We start from the raw sequence: 18,506 nt of genomic DNA on the forward strand, positions 1-18,506 counted from the left end.
ATAAATATGGAGATAGCATAATAAAGTAGATCTTCTATATGCTTGCAAATCAGTCAAAATTAGCTCTGTATAAAGTAGGTACGAAAATGCCGTCTGCACTAAATCAAAGCAAATTAATTTTGTATACTAAAAGGTTTTTCCATGTTGCGAAGTAGATTATAATGAAATGTAAAATATTTCATACAGATGATTAGTCTGTTGTCACTTAAACTCTGAAGCAGAATGGGATTTTCAGAATTGGAAAGTAGCCAAAATCAACATTCAGGAACAATTAGAAATTTAAGATGCCATAATTTATGGAGTGGATTTTCTTTTAAAGAAATCAAATACTGTACCTAATAGCAAGAGAATCAAGAACCCCCTCAAAGGCAAATGCGCTGTAACAGTATATCACATATAAACAAACAAGGGCAGATTATGTTTATATCAAAATCAAGAAAACTTTGTTAAAATAACATAAAATAAAAATGATAAATATTGCCAGTTTCTTATTTCTCAAGACTGCCATCGAGTTGCCCCAGGCTTATGACAACCCTATACTAGCACAGAAAAATGAAATAAGGTCCATTATGTCTTCTCCTGCTAACTGAAGCACTTCTGTCAGCAAGACGTAGAGGGGCAGAAAGAACTGCTGGCTAGTTCAGTGGTTTAGTTCTCTGACTGTGGAGGTTTGATTCCCCACTGTGCCTCATTGATAGGGACTAGACTCAATAATCCATAGAGCCTGTTCCTAGCTCTGCAATTCTAATGTTATGATTATGAATTACTGTCCTTTCAGAGCCCTCTGTGTAACCTCAACATTAGATGCAAAGGGATAGAAAACTCTCTGCAGCAGGTTTTCAGTGGGCATGGGGCTTCAGCGAGGAAGACAGGGAAAAGCAACGTTATGCCAACAAATGGTCATTGGTATGCTGATGGATTTAAGGAAGATAGTTTCGTAAAAGAATGTTACTGAATGTAATAATTTAGTAACAAAGTAGTAACAGAAGTTGCAGAAGTTAAAAAAGGTTTCCAATGTACCCATTTATTACTAAAATACAGCTTTTAGAAAATAAAGCATCTCCCTCTCAAACCCCTATTGTATTCTGCATTTCCTACCTGGAGATTACTGTGGATTAAATTGTAAATATCTTTTATGATAAGTGTAATTTTATGTTTTATTGTTGTCAGTTGCCAGGAAGTCTAGGACAGAAAATCTGAACAGAAATCTAAGGCATACATAAGTGCCACACTCAAACAGAAAAACAAATATGAATAAAAATGGTGATAATAGAAAGGCGGCATTCTAATATGGTTCCTCTTCCAATTGTGGTATTCTAAACTGTGAGAAATGTGCTAGGAAATGCTTGCATAATATTATCACTGCTACCGATAGTGAATTTAAATTTAAACATGTTCCCTAAAATAAAATCACATTTTTGTTGTTAGGTGCCATCATGCCACCTCCAACTTTTAGCAACACTATGAATGAGTGATCTTCAAAATCTCCTGTCCTCAGCTGCCCTGCTCAACTCTTGTAAACTAAAGCCTGTAGACCCTTTGGGGAGTCACACCATCTCATATTTAGTCTTCCTCTTTTCCTGCTGCCTTCCACTTTTCCCAGCATTATTGTCTTTCCCAGAGAATCTTGCCTTTTCATAATGTGCCCAAAGTAGGACAGCCTCAATTTCAACATTTTTGCCTCCCCCATGCTTTGTAAAAAGATAGAAAGGCATGCTGTACAGAAATACTATAATTCAAGACAAGGCTTTCACTCAGATTTCTCTACCTAGGATGAGAAAAACACACTAAACTACATTCAGAACAAAGTAAGAATGGGAATGGGAAAGAACTAGAGGCAACAATCACAGATTGTAGTTGAAGGATCTCAGAACTTACTCCCCCATTACATGCTACAATTTGCCAGAACAGAGCTTCCCAACCTTGGATAACCCAGAGATTCTGGGACTCCCAGAAGCCTTCACCACAAGCTGTTGCTGCCCAGGGTTTGTGGGAATTGCAGCCCAAGAAAACCTGGTTACCCAGGATAGGGAAGTATTGTGCTAGAACAACCACTCATTGTGTTATGACTGGAATGTCATCTAGCAAGAAAGGCCCATAGTGCTCAAACTTCTCACACAGTGCTAGCAACATTAGAATATATGACTGTACAGAATTCCATACTGCCTTTCCATTGTTTATATACAAACAATGTATGCTAAACCACTGGTATAATATGATTTCCCTAAGCCAGAAGTGGGCATTTTTCTTACATTTTTGTGTTTATTGCAATTTGGTTTTCTTTTGTTTGGTCCACATAGGCCCAAATAACTGACTTCGGCTGAAAAGTACAGCTCAAGGGTGTCCTCAGTTTCCTGGGATAAATAAAAGCTTTCTACAAGCTGTTCTTATTTCTGCTGTTTGCCAAATACTGCTGAAACAACCTAAGATGCAGGAAGTGTATGGAACAACAATCACATTCCAATCTCCACTCCTTCTGCTGATGCGAAAAAGGGTGGGTGCTTCAGAAATTTTTATTATTCTAAAATACAAGACAGATCTCAAACCATTTAACAGCCAGTTAAATAAAGGAATTAAAACAAAACCTTTCCTACAAACATACTGATTCCCTTCTCCCATCAGTTTTTTTTTCCTTTGAAGACTTTCTCCATCCACAATTTGTGTTCATATAAAGCAACAAGGAATGGAGCAATCTCTAAACTATTCAAAACAATAGTGCAAAACAAACAAGTAAGTAAATAAGTAAATAAGTAAATAAGTAAATAATAAGTAAATAAGTAAATAAGTAAATAAGTAAATAAGTAAATAAGTAAGTAAGTAAGTAAATAAATAAATAAATAAATAAATAAATAAATAAATAAATAAATAAATAAATAAATGTGTGCCATCAAGTCAATTTTGACTTACCATGATCTTTGCCAGGGTATCCTGGCAAGTATAATCAGAAATGGTTTACTATTTCCTTCTTCTGGAGGGACACTGGGACTGTACTGTGCCTATTGCCCAAGGCTATGCAGGCCATGGAGGCTGGCTCTTCTCTCAAGAGGCATAGCAGAAAACCTAACGCACCACTTCCATCTAATTCGCTGAGCAATCAAGCCAGCATCTTCAAAATCCACTTAGGAAACAATAATGATCTGATCATTTATTGATTGTCCCCGTATTTCATACACTACTTCATATCTTGCTGTAATCCCAGTTCCTAATCCCAATTGGAGTAGACACATTAAATCAGATGTTGAACAATGAGTCAACATCTCATTTACATGAGTCTATGTAAATCCCACTGATCCAACAAGTCTGTTCTAGTTGGGTCTATCAACTGCAAAAAGAGCTTCATGTTAAAATGTTATTCATCTTCATATAACAAGACCGCTAATGACCTTTGTTACAAATTCCCTAAAACAAATACTTTAAATGGAAGCCCCAAACTCTTAAGACTAATCTGATCATTTTTGTTTGTCCTAATGTTTAACTTTTCCACTCAGATATACCAGAATGAACAACTATAATATGTAACACAATTCATTAGACTGAAAATATGCCCCCTCAAATGTCTAGCATTAACTGGATCTCCATAAAATGATTGCTTCGTAAAAGGAAATCAGACTGACCAACCGTAGCTATACACATTTAACTTTGCGACAGTTATTGCAAGATGATTTTGCAAAGCTATTTTTCTCAAGCAACACGACCTATTGTGTATTCAATTAGATAACTGATCTTCAGCTATTAAAAATTCTTCCCATCCCAAGGACCTCAAAGGCTTCCCCAGGTAAAAAATGAGTCTCAGAACCTGAGAGGGAATTCTTAATTAAAAATAAAAGGCCATGACTGATTCTGTCTTATGTGCTTGGAATTGTGCTAATAGGTTTCTGACCAATGTATTATCAAATATAAGCATAAATATATATTATTCTAAAAATAATCATGGTGGAACTCAAAACTGCATATGGGTGTTGATTGCATCACATTTAAAAAGCAGCAATTTCCCACCAGTGTTTGGAAATTCTACTTCCTAGCTTTAGATATCTTTCCCAACGTTTTCTGCCAGAGCATAGACATAACAGTTGAAAGTTTATTTTAATTTAATTTTTATTTTGTTTTTGCCTGATATGCTAGCACAGGCTAACATGGCTAAATCGAAAGATTATTGGATCACTCACATTCTCTCAGCCAGACCTGGTGCACACAGTTGTGAGACAAATTCGGTTAATGGAGAGCTCTTTGGAAGAAAGGAGGACATGAATGTAAGAAATACAGAATTACAGCCGGGCATGAGATAAGGTTATGTTTAGTAGCTATTGCCCAATCCAGACATGTTGGATTGCCTGAATTATGGTAAACTGGATAGAATGAGGATGACTGCTTCCACCAGTACTGTTGTGTATTCATATATCTTGATCCAGTCCTCTTATCAGCCAGACATCACAGTACCTTAATTCTTTTCATACCTCTCTGACATAAAATATCCTACATGAGTACACAGAACTGTACAGGTATCCCAAACAGAAGTAGATTTATGTGTATCTGCTGCAACTGGCTACGGCTAAAAACGTGAGCAAGCAACAAAGAACATTTAATTTTCTGGTTTATATTGTACCTGATGTTCCAGCAGGCAACATTTTCAGCTGTCCATTAGACAAAATATTCAGTTCTGACTGAGAAAAAACACATAAGATTTTCTTCCAATGTCTGTTCTTTGTAACACTGCTTTCCCATACTGCATTTGTTCAACTTGTTTGTCATGACTGAGTGTTATTATGGTCATGCTTTTCACAGCTGGCTTGTCTGTTTCTTCTTGTCCTACCCATGTTTTGCCAAGCATAGTGTTTCAGAGTCATTGTACAGTATTCAGAAAATTAATCAAGTGTTAAAATAGCATTAAGTTCTCCAAATATTTTGAGCAATTATTTTAATTTTGCTCTCCTCACTTTCAACACTGGATAAATAATAGTTCTTCTGTCTATTAGCATCACCCTGTTGCAATTAAGCAAAGTGGCTTAAGCATTAACAGTTTCATGCCCCCCCCCAAAAAAAGAAGAAGGAAGGAAGGAAGGTTGGTTTCAGCTGTTTAAAATCTGCATGCAATTTTTAAAAGGAGGCCACTCAGTCCACTCCCATCCCTGAACTGGTAATACTACAGTCCCATAACAACACTCATTTGCTAAAAGAAAACACATTTGCTCACAAAACTGACAGCATCAAGGTTAATTATCTGGTTAAATGTATTCATGTAAGTTAACTAATGCCCATTTAGAAGTGTTGGAAGAATGAGTCTGGCTTGATGCCCTTTTGTCTTCACAGAGTAGTCATTAATCATTATACTCATTATGAGGGTTAACTAACCATTTCTCTCCAATAGTAAAAATAGAGGTCATCAGACCTTCTTGTTGAACCAAAAAGAAGATCTCTCACATGCATTATTAATCATAAGCTACTGATTGTGCAACACTTATTCTTCCTTTCTTTATTTAGAACTCTATCTTCTTTTTCCTGCTCCTATCTGATACATATAGCTATCTCTAAATGCTGTCTTAATTACAGTCAAATTCCTTCCTTATATACACACACTCATGCATGCGCACATACATCTGTGTAGTTCTGAGAGGACATGCTGCTGTGTAAATATTAATGGGATCACAATGTTAAGTGTGGAGATAATGTTAAGAAAATTAGCTATCCTGAACTCTCTTCTATATTTATTGCTACCCAAGTGAACAATATTCCTTTGAAAATACTAAGCTAACATTGGCCCAAATCCTATTGGGCAGCATCTGATTGTACAATGATGTCATTACCAGCACCAGACTGCAGGTGATTACAGGCTTCCTTGTGCAATTTCGAGGTGCATGTGATTTTGCTGCATTGTGTACTGCATAACAGGATTTCAGGCATTATCTCTATAGTGCAGGGGTGTGCAACATGCAGCCCATGAACTTTATGTAGCCACCCCGGGGGCAAAATTTGCAGTGTTCAACAGCCTGCCCACCCCATAGCCTCCATGTTTCTTTGACTTGATCAGAAAGCCCCTTTGTGCTTTCTAGAGGTTATGACAACATTTTTGTCATGTTTTGAGGAAGCCCCAGGGCACCAGGGTCCTCCATACCCCTAAAATATTCTAAATTTTAAAGCAAAGGGCTTTTATTTTTAAAATTTAAGTTAACCCCATTTTTCAATTTAAAAAAAACCCTGACTAACAAATACATAACTGCTACATTTTTATAAAAATGCAAATTAGACACTCTTCTCCCTTTAGCCCACACCCCCTCCCCAATTAGGACTGGAGCCCCTAGGCTGCCAGCAAATCCAAAAATTGCTCTTGGATCCTGCTGAGATCACCCACACCTGCAATAGTGCCTGATGCCCAACGGAACAGAAACTGTCACTAGAACTGTTCACCCCCCTACTACCCCCAGTGTGTTTTGGAGGACTGGAGGACAGAGGAAGGCGGGGCAAGAGGGGACTGCAGATGGAAGGAGGGAAAGTTATGTTGGGCAAGTGTGAGTCTCCCCCAAACAGTGTGGGTTACTGTCATAAATATAAATCATTTCTCCAACCAGAACTCACAGCATAATGGAAGTGGTCTTCCATACTGAGGTGCAGATACTTTCTCTAATTTTCTTGCAGCTCCCAGTCTCCCCCTTCTCTCTTTTCCTCCTTATCTGTAGCTTCTCCTCCATTTTCCCTTCTAGGCAGCTACCATTTGCAGGAATGTTGAAATTGGTAAATTACAGATAGTGCTCATTGTCACCAACAAAATGTTTTGAAAAATGGTTTGAACTGGGTTTCTAATTCTTGGTTGGAGGATAAAGAGAAATAGTACTTTGCTGATCAGATGAGATGGGAGGCTGTGGTGAGCACTGAAATGTAACAGGGAATGTATTCATAGGAATGATGAGGAACAAGAGAGAAGAAAGGAAGGCACAAATCTAAATGGCTTTTTAATGATTGTACAAAGCCATGGTTTTGAGAATCATCTGAACTGAGACAGTATCAAAGGATCTGTAGCTTCAGATCCCATGTTTCCAATGTGAACACTATGGAAGACTTACATGAATCAAACTTCTTAAGACTTTCACACGTTAGCCAGAACATCAGTTCATTCCCTTGAAGCAGAACAGGGAAACAAAATTTGTGACAACTAAGGAAGTGAGGCAAATCCACAAGGCTACAATACGCCTCACCACTATCTCACAGTAGCTAGATATTTAGCAGACTCTCAAATTGCCCCCAATAGCTGTTCCATATCATGCACCATCTGAACTCTGTCCCCACCATCAATTGCTAAAGAGTTTGTTTTTTCTGGCCTCACATCTCTAATAAACAAGGTTGTAGGTTTCTCCAAACCAGGAAATACTTTACTCTGAGCAATAATAATTGTGAAAGAGTAAACAAATGCCCAAGTAATAAATCATTTTTACTATCTCCTTGTAATTTAGGACTAAGTAGTGGTGGGCTGCACTCTTGGGGTGCGGTGGGGAAGAGATATTTGTTTATTTACAAAGGAATTCTGGAATGCACACACATAGCAACAAGGTGACCTTGTGGGAGAACAGCAAATATGACATGTCCTTTCCAATTCCCAAATGTTATAAAGTACCTGTCCTGCAATTTGCCTTTTTATGTTTGATTCTGCAGAAATTTTCTTCTCATTGCTAGGCTATTCTTTTTATGGTGGCAAGTGTAAGATTATTACTTTTTGCAGTGTACTGAGTTTCATTAGTTTTTGATTTTACATGCAAATGCATACTAAACAATGACTGCTGTTATTAATTTCTCCCAATAGTATATCATTATAATGACACTATATCAGAGCAAATAAGCACCTATCATTTTCACAGTTTCAGCTAGCATTGTTAAGCAAAGCATTTGCATGTATTACATGGTGCACAGGCTAACAGAAATGTCTTGGTTCTGATCTACATGGTGGAGAATGAATGACTGTGTTCTTGGTTTCATGTATTAAAATAAGCTTAGGAGAACTGTGAAATTCCTAGACACACAGACAAAGCTGTCTGTCTTTTTTCAAGAGTACTGTACATATATTCATTCAATTTTGAAAAAAAAAGTAGAGGAGAGATAGGAATCATCCAGTCCATAGACTGTGTGTGGCTGCCAGGTCATTGACTCTATAGCTACTCCAACTAGGAAAAAAAGATTTTGGGCAAAAAAAAACCCCACCCAAGGCACAGATCTCTGCTTTAGTGTATGTGTGTGTGCAGGGGGCTTGGTATTTCCAAAACCAGATGTGAACTCCATAGCTTGGGGAAAGGGTTGTAAAAAGCACATTTTCAAAAGGGAAGCCCACTACATTAACTTGCTCACTTCTTATATAGACAAGGTTGTGACCCATTGGTCCCAGTCAAGAAGAGTGTACTACATACAGGTCAAGATGTGATCCTTCTTGAAGCCTAAGTTATCAAACCTACCCTTCCCCTAAATCACAACACAGCTGGATCCTTTGGTTAGTCTCCTATTGCTAGACTCAACCTGTGTAGAACATTTATTCAATGGGATCTATCTAAATCCTCATTTACCATTTAACATTTAATTCAAACCAGCCCTTGTGACCAAATGCTAAAGAAGTGCTAAAAAAAAAGGAGTGGGAAATGAGGCTTGGAACTGTTTCTCATCAAGATCTACAGTTATCTAATAATAGAGTTTAAAAAAACAAAACAAAACAAAAAGAAAGGTTACTTACCTGTAACGATGGTTCTTCAAGTGGTCATTCTGTGAATTCACACAAAGGGTTAATACCAGCGCCAGCGTTGGGCCTCTCGGAACGTTTTCTAGCTGCAAGAGAAAAGTAACAATGTTTAGGACTACCCCTACTGCGCACGCCCAGCCTAACCGTCCCTCAGTTCCATTTGTCCGCCATAGGCCCTCGAGTCAGAGAGATGCCAGTGACAGACAGACAGAGGGGAGGCCGGGCGGGATTGTGTGAATTCACAGAATGACCACTTGAAGAACCATCGTTACAGGTAAGTAACCTTTCTTTCTTCATCGTGGTCTTCTGTGAATGCACACAAAGGGTGATTAGCACGCTTACTAACCGGATGGTGGGCTGTCACTGAAGAGCCGATGCTAGCACTGCCCTCCCGAATTTGGTCTCCTCTTTTGCCCTCACGTCCAATCTGTAGTGGGTTATGAAGGTAGAGGCATTAGACCACGTAGCGGACCGGCAGATGTCGGGCAGGTCGACGCCACGAAGTAAGGCAGTGGAGGAGGCAACAGCCCGGGTGGAATGGGCTTTAAGTCCCTGTGGAGGATCTCTGTGGTTGAGCTCGTAGGCAAGGGCGATGGTAGACACGAGCCACCGAGAGAGCGTGGACGGCGAGGCCGGGCAACCCTTCTTAGGGCCAAAGTGGCAAAGGAAGAGTCTGTTGGCCAGGCGAAAGTCTTTGGTCCTGGATACGTAAAAAGCTAAGGACCGTCGAACATCGAGCATGTGGAGCATGCGTTCAACATCAGTCGTCGGAGACGGAAACAAAGTCGGCAGAATAAGTGGCTGGTTGACGTGGAAGTCGGAGACCACCTTAGGAAGAAAGGAGACGTCCAGGTAAAGCATAACCTTGTCCTTAAAGAACTGAAGAAAAGGTTGGTCATGGCGGAGAGCTGCCAACTCGCTAGCTCGACGAGCAGAGGTAATAGCCACTAGGAATAGCGTTTTTAAAGAGAGCATTTTGAGGTCACAGGTAGCCATAGGTTCAAATGGGGGTCTGGATAGGGCATGCAGAACCAAATGGAGGGACCACTGAGGGAGTGGAGGACGAACGGGAGGTCGGAGGTTAGAGAGACCCCTCAAAAACATCCTGACGGTAGGATGGGAGAAAAAGCGGGATGAGGGAGAAGCTCTGGGCTGAAAGAAGACAACCGCAGCCAGGTACACCTTGATAGTAGAGATAGACAGGTGGAAATCAAACAGGTAACGGAGATACTGCAGAAGTGTGGAAAGAGACACAGGTGAGGAGGTGAGATCCCTCTGCTGGGTAAATTTCAGAAAGCTGTTCCATTTGTAGGCATACAAGCGAGACGTGGAGGGTTTGATGGCATTGGTCAAGACCTCCTGAATTTCTGGACGATCCTCCACGCCGTCAGATGGAGCGTGTCGAGGTCGGGGTGAAGGACTTTGCCTGCTTCCTGGGTCAGTAGGTCTGGCCACATTGGAAGGGTTACTGAGTCCACAGCCATGCTGACTAGAGTGGGAAACCACACTTGGCGAGGCCAAAAGGGTGCGATGAAGATGGCCGGAGTCATCGAGCGTCGGAGTTTGATCAAGGATCTCTGTATTAACGGGATCGGTGGAAACATGTACAAGAGACCCTGGTTCCATGGAATCATGAATGCGTCGCCGAGCGAGTGGTGACCGAGACCTGCCCGGGAGGCATAGCGGGAGCATTTTGCGTTGTGAGGGGATGCGAACACGTCCAGCACTGGGGTCCCCCACTGGTTGCAAAGGTCCTGGAAGACCAGAGGGTTCAACTCCCATTCGTGAGTCTGATAGTGAAGCCTGCTCAGAGTGTCGGCAAGTGTGTTGTCCTCCGTGGCTACATGGATGGCCACCGGGTAGATATGATGACGGTAACACCATTCCCAAAGGAGGATGGAGAGATACAGGAGTGAATGAGAGCGGGTTCCTCCCTGCTTGTTGACATAGTGCATTGTGGTAGTGTTGTCCGTCACTAGCTGAACTCCGCGGCCGCGGAGGAGAGGGAGGAAGGACTTGAAGGCCTTGATAACCGCCAGCAGTTCCAGGTAATTGATGTGGAACATGGCTTCTTGAGGCGTCCAGAGGGCGTGAATGGTGCGGCGCCCGCAGTGCGCCCCCCAGCCGGACGGACTGGCGTCCGTTGTAACTTGAACGGTGAGACGGAGTGGACGAAAGGGCCGGCCAACCGTGAGATGGGGTGTGTACATCCACCACTGGAGTTGTCTGGTGAGCTCCGGGGTGACACGAAGGCGTTTCCTTTGACTGTCGATCATGGGGTCGAAAAGGGTGAGAAACCAAGATTGGAGCGACCGGAGTTTGAGGCGAGCGTGCGCTAGCGCCGGCGTCGTAGAAGACATCAGGCCGAGGAGGTGCTGGGCATGGTGGGCTGTCACCCGAGCACCGGGGAAAAATTTCCTGATGGCTCGTCGAATCTTGTGTATTCTTTCCGGGGGAAGAAAGACTCGACCCTTTACAGCGTCCAAGCAGACCCCTATGTATTGAACTGTCTTGGAGGGAATGAGCCGGGATTTCTGATTGTTGACAGTGAGACCGAGATTGGAAAGAAGATACAGAATGAATCTTGTGTCTTTCAGGGATTGCCTTCTCGAGGTGGAGACTACGAGCCAATCGTCCAGGTAAGGGTAAACGTGAATGCCCCTGAGACGAAGGTAAGCCGCCACCGGAGCCATAACCTTGGTGAAGGTCCGGGGAGCTGTGGACAGACCGAATGGCAGGGCCTGGAATTCGTAGACCGTGTCCTGAAAGATGAACCGAAGGAACCTGCGGTGGTCGGGGTGAATAGTGACGTGAAAGTATGCGTCCTTTAGATCTATAAGGACGAACCAGTTGCTCTTTTTCAGCAAGTGCATGATGGACTCTAAGGTAAGCATCCGAAACCGTCTGGGTCGCAGGTAAGTATTGAGGAGTCTTAGATCGAGGATGGGTCTTATGCCTCCTCCGCTTTTTGAGACGGCGAAGTAGCGGGAGTAAAACCCGCATTGTACGTCGTGAGGTGGTACTGTAGAGATGGCCTCTTTTTCTAAGAGAGATGATATTTCTTCCTCTAGCGAGGAGTCGAAGGGAGAATGAGTTATGAAACCTAGCGGAGGAGATCTTATAAACTCCAGCTGGTAACCGTGCTGAATAATTTTTAGAGCCCAAGTGTCGTTTGTGATGACAGACCAGTTGTGAAGAAACGGTTGAAGGCGGGTGGTAGGTGGTGAGTGGGTGAAAACGGGGGGCCGAAAGTCAAAGATACTGTTTTTGTTTTCTGCCAGGTGGCTTAAAAGGTTGGCGGCGATGGGGCGGACGAGGGCGGTATCCCTGATAGCCCTGGACAGAAGAAGAGGACTGGCCAGAGCGCTGCTGAGGAAGGTGTTTGTAAGGACGGTATTGTTGGGAAGATTGATACTGTCCATAAGATTTACGCCATTGAGGGCGTCGCTGTCTAGATTGAGACTGAACAGAATAAGACTTAGCAGTTCTCTTAGCCTTATGAAGGTCCTCCAAATGGGAGTCGGTCTTTTCGTTGAACAGCCCGGTAGCGTCGAAGGCGAGGCTTTCAACTTTTGATTTGACGTCCTCCATTATGTCCGCAGAACGGAGCCAAGCATGGCGCCGGATAGAGATGGCAGACATGAGGACTCTGGCAGAGATTTCTGCTGCATGTCTGATGGAAAGACGTTCATACTTGGATACCGTCTGAGCTTCCTCATATGAGTTGAGAAAAGCTTGCCTGGTGTCTTCAGGTATCATTTTCAACCCAGGCAAAAGTTTGAGCCACAATTGTTTGTGATAAGCTCCCAAAACAGTTTGATAATTTATGACTCGAAGTAGCAAGGTGACAAGGGAGTAGATTTTCCTGCCGATGAGTTCCAGCTTTTTACCCTCCTTGTCGACTGGAGTAACATGAGCCTTGGCCGAAGGCCTTGAACAGCTTGTTTCAACAATGAGTGAGTTTGGAATGGGATGCTTGAGCAGAAAATGAGTATCGGCCCCATGAATCTTGTAGAAGTGTTCTGTGCGACGAGGGACATTAGGTGTAGCCGCAGGCTGAGCCCAGAATTCCTTGATGGCCTCCATAACTACAGGCACAAAGGCTATACTGGGGGGAGCGGTACTGTCTCGTTTTATGTCTCCAAAGAACAAGTCCTCTCCCGGAGGGGAAGGGAGATTCAAGTCCAATTTAAGCGTCTTGGCAAGCCTGGACATCATCTGAGAGTAAGAAGAAAAATCCTCAGATGGAGAAGGAGCGTGAGTATCGCCAGTATCGGAAAGCACCAGATCACCCGGAGGTAAATCATGCGGTGGTAAGGGTGGGGGTGGCTCCTGATCGGAGTCAGAAGACCGCTCCGTGGACACCTCATCTGGATCAGAGGAGAAGACGTCCCTCTTCTTCCTTGGAGGGGGCTTCTCGACGTCGACCTGCGTTGTCGGGGGTCGAACGGGGACCACGGTCGGTGCCGAGGTGGGAGGGGCCGGTTGCGGTGGAGGGGCAACCGGTACCGGAAGAGGGTGGTCTTTGGCTCGAATGGCCCGGCGTCGGCGTCGAGGTCGGGTCGACTCCGAAGAAGAAGAGACATATATGTACCGGATCTTTTTGCGGTACCGGTCTCGAGAGGCGGATGTCGACGACGAAGGAGGAGACCGCGAACGGCCGCGTCGACGTCGATGGTGCTTACGACGCTTAGGGCGGTCGGAATCCGCCGAACGGGAAGAAGAGGACCGACGTCGGTGCTTGGTACGACGTCGATGAGAATGGTGCTTCTTCTTAGAGCGTTTACGCTTAGAGGATTTCGAGTCCGAGCGATCGCTAGAGTCGGACTGAGTGGAAGCTCGATGCCTCTTCTTCGATCGTTTCTGTCGAGGAGACTTCGACCTCGAGCGGCCGGAGGACGGGGACCGACTCGGGGAGCCATGCTTCTCCGTGCGAGAACGTTTGCCTCGAGGAGATTTAGACCTCGAGCGCACAGGTGATCGAGGTATCTTCTCTCGAGGAGATCTCGAGTCCGAGTGTACGGACGAGATCGACACGGGAGGCGACCCCTGGCCCGCAGGAAAAGGGCTATGTGGGGCAGAAGCGAGGCCAGTAGTGACGGCGACTAACTGGCTCGGCGTCGGGGAAGACCTTCCCGAAGGCGGTATCACTTCAGTACGTCGAGCAGGAGGAGGTGCGGGTGCCTCGGCCGAGGCCCCGAAGCGCCTCGACAACTCCTCAAGAATTGGCGATGGGATGGAACCCGAGCTCGGAGAAAGTGGAATAGATGTCATTTTAAGCTGGGCAGCCGCCTTAGCTTTGGACGATTTCGACGGCTTAGCTTTCGGAGCCGGAGGCTCGGGTGAAGCAGGAGCGGCCGATTTCGACGACGCGGATTTCTTCGACATTTTGGAAACTTTGGAGACGACTGAGTGAACAGGAGCTGCTCGAGAGGTGGAAGCCATTTCCCCCTCAGAGGGCGCCGTGGAAGACAACGTTGACTCCCACAGATGAAGTTTAAGGCGCTGTTGGCGAGCCTTGAGAGCGGCCTTAGTGAAGGCTTTGCAGTGTGGGCAAGCTTTGGGATTGTGCGACTCGCCCAAACAATACAGGCAAGTATCGTGGCCGTCTTGATGGGGGATTTTGCGGTCGCACACCACACACCTGCTGAACGGCCCTGAAGGGGACATAGGGTAGTAAGGAAACCGAAACGACAAGTCCAAGGATAAGGCAGAGCAGTCCAAACACAGTCCGAGTAAGCCAGAATATACACCGGGTCGTCAAGTTGAAGGGAAAAAGCGCTAGGGTAGTCCGTGAGCGAAGCAAAGGTCAAAGCCAAAAATCAGATAGATCGCAATAACGCAGCAATAAACGCAGCTAAGACGAGAGGCTCCAAACCGCTAGGCGGAAAAATGGAACTGAGGGACGGTTAGGCTGGGCGTGCGCAGTAGGGGTAGTCCTAAACATTGTTACTTTTCTCTTGCAGCTAGAAAACGTTCCGAGAGGCCCAACGCTGGCGCTGGTATTAACCCTTTGTGTGCATTCACAGAAGACCACGATGAAGAAACAGCCATGAGCATTATCATAAGATTGCACTGGTCCATGAGCAAGAGATGCAACATTTATTTATTTATTTATTTATTTATTTATTTATTTATTTATTTATTTATTTATTTATTTATTTATTTATTTATTTATTTATTTATTTTTTATTTATTTATTTTTTATTTATTTATTTGATTTATATACTGCCCATCTGGCAGTCAGGGCCACTCTGGGCAATTTACAACAAATAGACAAGCAACACAATAACAAAATAGTACAGTAAGTACCATTCAGTCTAATTAAATTAAGAATTGCATCTCTGAGTCTGCATAGTACCAGGGTTGCAAAAGGATGGATACCAATTTAATTAAGCCAGTAGCATAACTTAGTAAGTGCCACCTTTTTATCATAAACATTTACTTAGAGCACTTGTGTGATTTGGGGATTTACAAATAAATGTCAGACTTTTCAGATGTTTTCTAGTGGCATCTCCATATCTCAATAACTGCTAGAAAATGTCAGCACTGACTATATTTCTGCCATTTATCAAGACAGAGACATTGATTGACATGTACCCATACATGCTTTGAAATTGTTGTTTAGTCACTAACTTCGTGACCCCATGGACCAAAACACGCCAGGCCCTCCTGTCTTCCATTGCCTCCCGGAGTTTGGTCAAATTCGTGTTGGTAGCTTCAAGAAGCTGTGGGCTATGTCATGCAGGGACACCCAAGACAGACAGGTGTAGAGTTCTGACTATACGCGATCCACCTGGAACTGGCAAGCCACTCCAGTATCTTTGGCAAGAAGATACATGCTTACCTATAGCTATTTCAACTTTTCTTTGAATTAATCCATTAGGCTTTCAAGTTCTTCAGAAGCTTTCAACACCATCTCTGTATTTGTTGGTGGTCCTGTTTCATTTTGGATTATTTATTTATTCTTGCTGTGAACAACTTGCATTTAGACATTCACAGTGCAATCTACCAATCTAGTACAGAGGTTTTTACAAGCTAAAGAGGAGATTTCACTTTTTGCACTATTCCTTGCTGATTTTTTAAAATGAAGCGATGTAAGACATGCTTTCCTCCGAAAGCACAGACTAAATGTATTTTATCTGCACTATATATTTTCTTGCACAATTTCAATTTCATTGTGCTGTTTGCTCTGAAGGTCACAGAAGACTACAGCAACAACCAAATACTTCATTACCAACAACCAGTAGTAGATGTGCTGCAAAAAATGTCCTGCCTCAAATAAATATCTCTTAGTTTTATTACAATTCTCATTCTCTTCCCTACAGGACAATTATTGACAATTTTATTATATATATAACATTTTTCACAACATCACTTTCCAGAATATTAGAACCAAGACAATACTGAGAGCATACATCAAAATTTTAATGAAAGAAATGATCAAGGTATGAAGGGAATTGTTAAGAGATGAACATGACAAACTGTGGATTTCCTCTCTTATTACCTTCTTAAGACAACCTGTAACTATGGTTCTAACCTCCCTTAGAATGTATTAGAGAGGCAAATGGCAGAACAGAAGAGTACATTTCTATTTTGATGAACAGAAATAAATCAATGGTTGTACAATGTCACAATAAAAAAAATAAAGAGGATTGGTAAATTTAATTTTGCTCAATGAGATTTGAAATATTTATGGTTCAGCAATGAGTGGCTCATGACTGGGACAGGGGATGGCCTCCTCAAACTTTGGGGGTGGGGCACCCGTCTGTCAGCTCACAAGCCACTCCTAAATCCAATCATAGAAAATATTGTGAAATAATCTTGTTTACCTGATATTCAATTTCCTAAGTAGCTATATTACTATAGTATGTAAAGCTGCTTTGTCACTCTAAGTGAATTTAAGACAGATATAATTTGTAATAAATTTGGACAGTCATATATAAAAAAAATGTTGAATGCTAGGAGGCAATAGCCTTCAGATGACGAATTAATAAAAACCTCAACTTCTAATGGAAAAATACTGGCTCCATTATTGCTGAATTAATAGAAAGGCAGGGGAAGCATAAAATAAAAGATTTGATGAAGTCAAAAGCAATATATTTTGGAATGCCAAAGGTAGCTCAAATAAACCTGCTGAAATTGACCTTTTGAGAATTAAGAAAAATAAGGTGCATAAGGCCATGGTTTCCAACCCCCTGCTCAGTGCAGGAATCCAAGTCAAAGTAGATCTGACAGATGGTTGCCTAATTTTCTCCTGAATGCCTTCAGTGTTGGAGAGCTCACCACCTCCTGAAGTAATTGGTTCCACCGTCATACTGCTCCAGCTAGTATTTTTTTTCCTGATATTCAACCGGAATTTGGCTTCCTATAATTTGAGCCCATCTTTTCAAGTATTTGAAGAGTGCTGTCGTATCTCCCCTCAGACTTCCTTTCCCAAGTCTAAACATGCCCAGTTCTTTCAGTCCCCCCCTCACAGGGCTTGATTTCTAATCCCCTTGTTGTCCTCCCTAACTTGCTGCCCCCCTCTAATTAATAAACTACTTCCCAAATGTCTCCCTATTTACATCCATAAATATGCACAAAAATGCCTCAGACATCAGGTGTGGTTTGCAAAACTGTAACCCAGACCACTGAATGAGCTTCCAAACACAACACAAGCAAACACTTGGATTAGAGTGACTTAAATTTCATTTTAGATTCTCTCAGCTCTCAATTACATAAATTCCCTCCTGTCTCCATGGCACAACAGTGCGTGGAGATATAGTGATGGCCATAAACATGTTCTGTCAGTTCAAATAGTATGCCAAATCATGGTGAGCTCCATCTTTTTGGCAGATCCATTTCAGATGAAGGATTCTCACTTGCTGGCACAACCCAAACATCACGACAACCCACTATTAAGCCTGATTTCTAATTACTCTAAAGAGAACAGGATCAGATGTTGTGGGGCCTACATAGCTATTACTCAAAGCAGCAACCTGTATCTTTCATTTGACACAGTTTCTCCACGTACACTAGCAGTATATGAGAAAAGAGGAGCAGGGGAGGGAAATATGCAGTCTGGGGTTGATGTTTTCAGTGGTAGCCATATATCTCCTGCTTTCTGTACTTCATTTTTAAAGAAAATTCTCCACTCATTCTTCATTTTCCTGAGTGAGGCAATACTGTTTAGCCCATAACGTAGAGAGATGAGTGTACATACATATGGAACTCAATGACAGAATGAAAATAAAACAAATTCCTTTCCCCCACATATTTTGGAAGCATCTCAGGTCTTGTGTAGGCATGTGGACAGGTAGATATATACACAGATAAACACACACATAGGCACGTATTAAAGAAGGAATGAATAATATTATCTTTACAAATGCATGACATCACTTCTGGCTGCAGTGGCTAGAGTTATATACAAAGATGAGGAACAGAATGGCCCTGATAGCTTGCCTGTTACTGTAACTTTAGTCTCCATATTACCCTTCATAAAACTAACCATAAAATGGAGATTTTAATCTAAGGAGTGCTCATTCATTGCCATTTTGGATCCATCAAGCCAGTTAAATTGAGAAGAATCCTGCAGATAGAGGAAATAGCAGCAAAACTTGTTTAGCCTGTTTATTTATCTGTTTGTATTTTATTGATTTGTCAGTTTTCATTTTTTTTTATTTTGTGTGTGTGTGTGTGTGTGTGTGTGTGTGTGTCTGTGGAGGGGAGATAGTATTTGTGCTAAGGTGTAAGATGGCACAGAGTAGTGGTCTCTACTAAGTGGGGCAGTATATAAACGCTAGAAATAAAG

At 42.6% G+C, this 18,506-nt stretch overlaps 1 protein-coding gene across 15 annotated transcripts in view; it reads right to left on the bottom strand.

Annotated features, from left to right (window-relative positions):
• The window catches only part of NR3C2 (nuclear receptor subfamily 3 group C member 2), a 185,330-nt gene that overhangs the window by 64,143 nt on the left and 102,681 nt on the right, over nucleotides 1-18,506 (bottom strand). The gene's annotated exons all lie outside the window — the stretch shown is intronic.

The sequence above is a fragment of the Pogona vitticeps genome, chromosome 5, assembly GCF_051106095.1.
Source record: "Pogona vitticeps strain Pit_001003342236 chromosome 5, PviZW2.1, whole genome shotgun sequence".
NCBI classification, from domain to species: domain Eukaryota; kingdom Metazoa; phylum Chordata; class Lepidosauria; order Squamata; family Agamidae; genus Pogona; species Pogona vitticeps.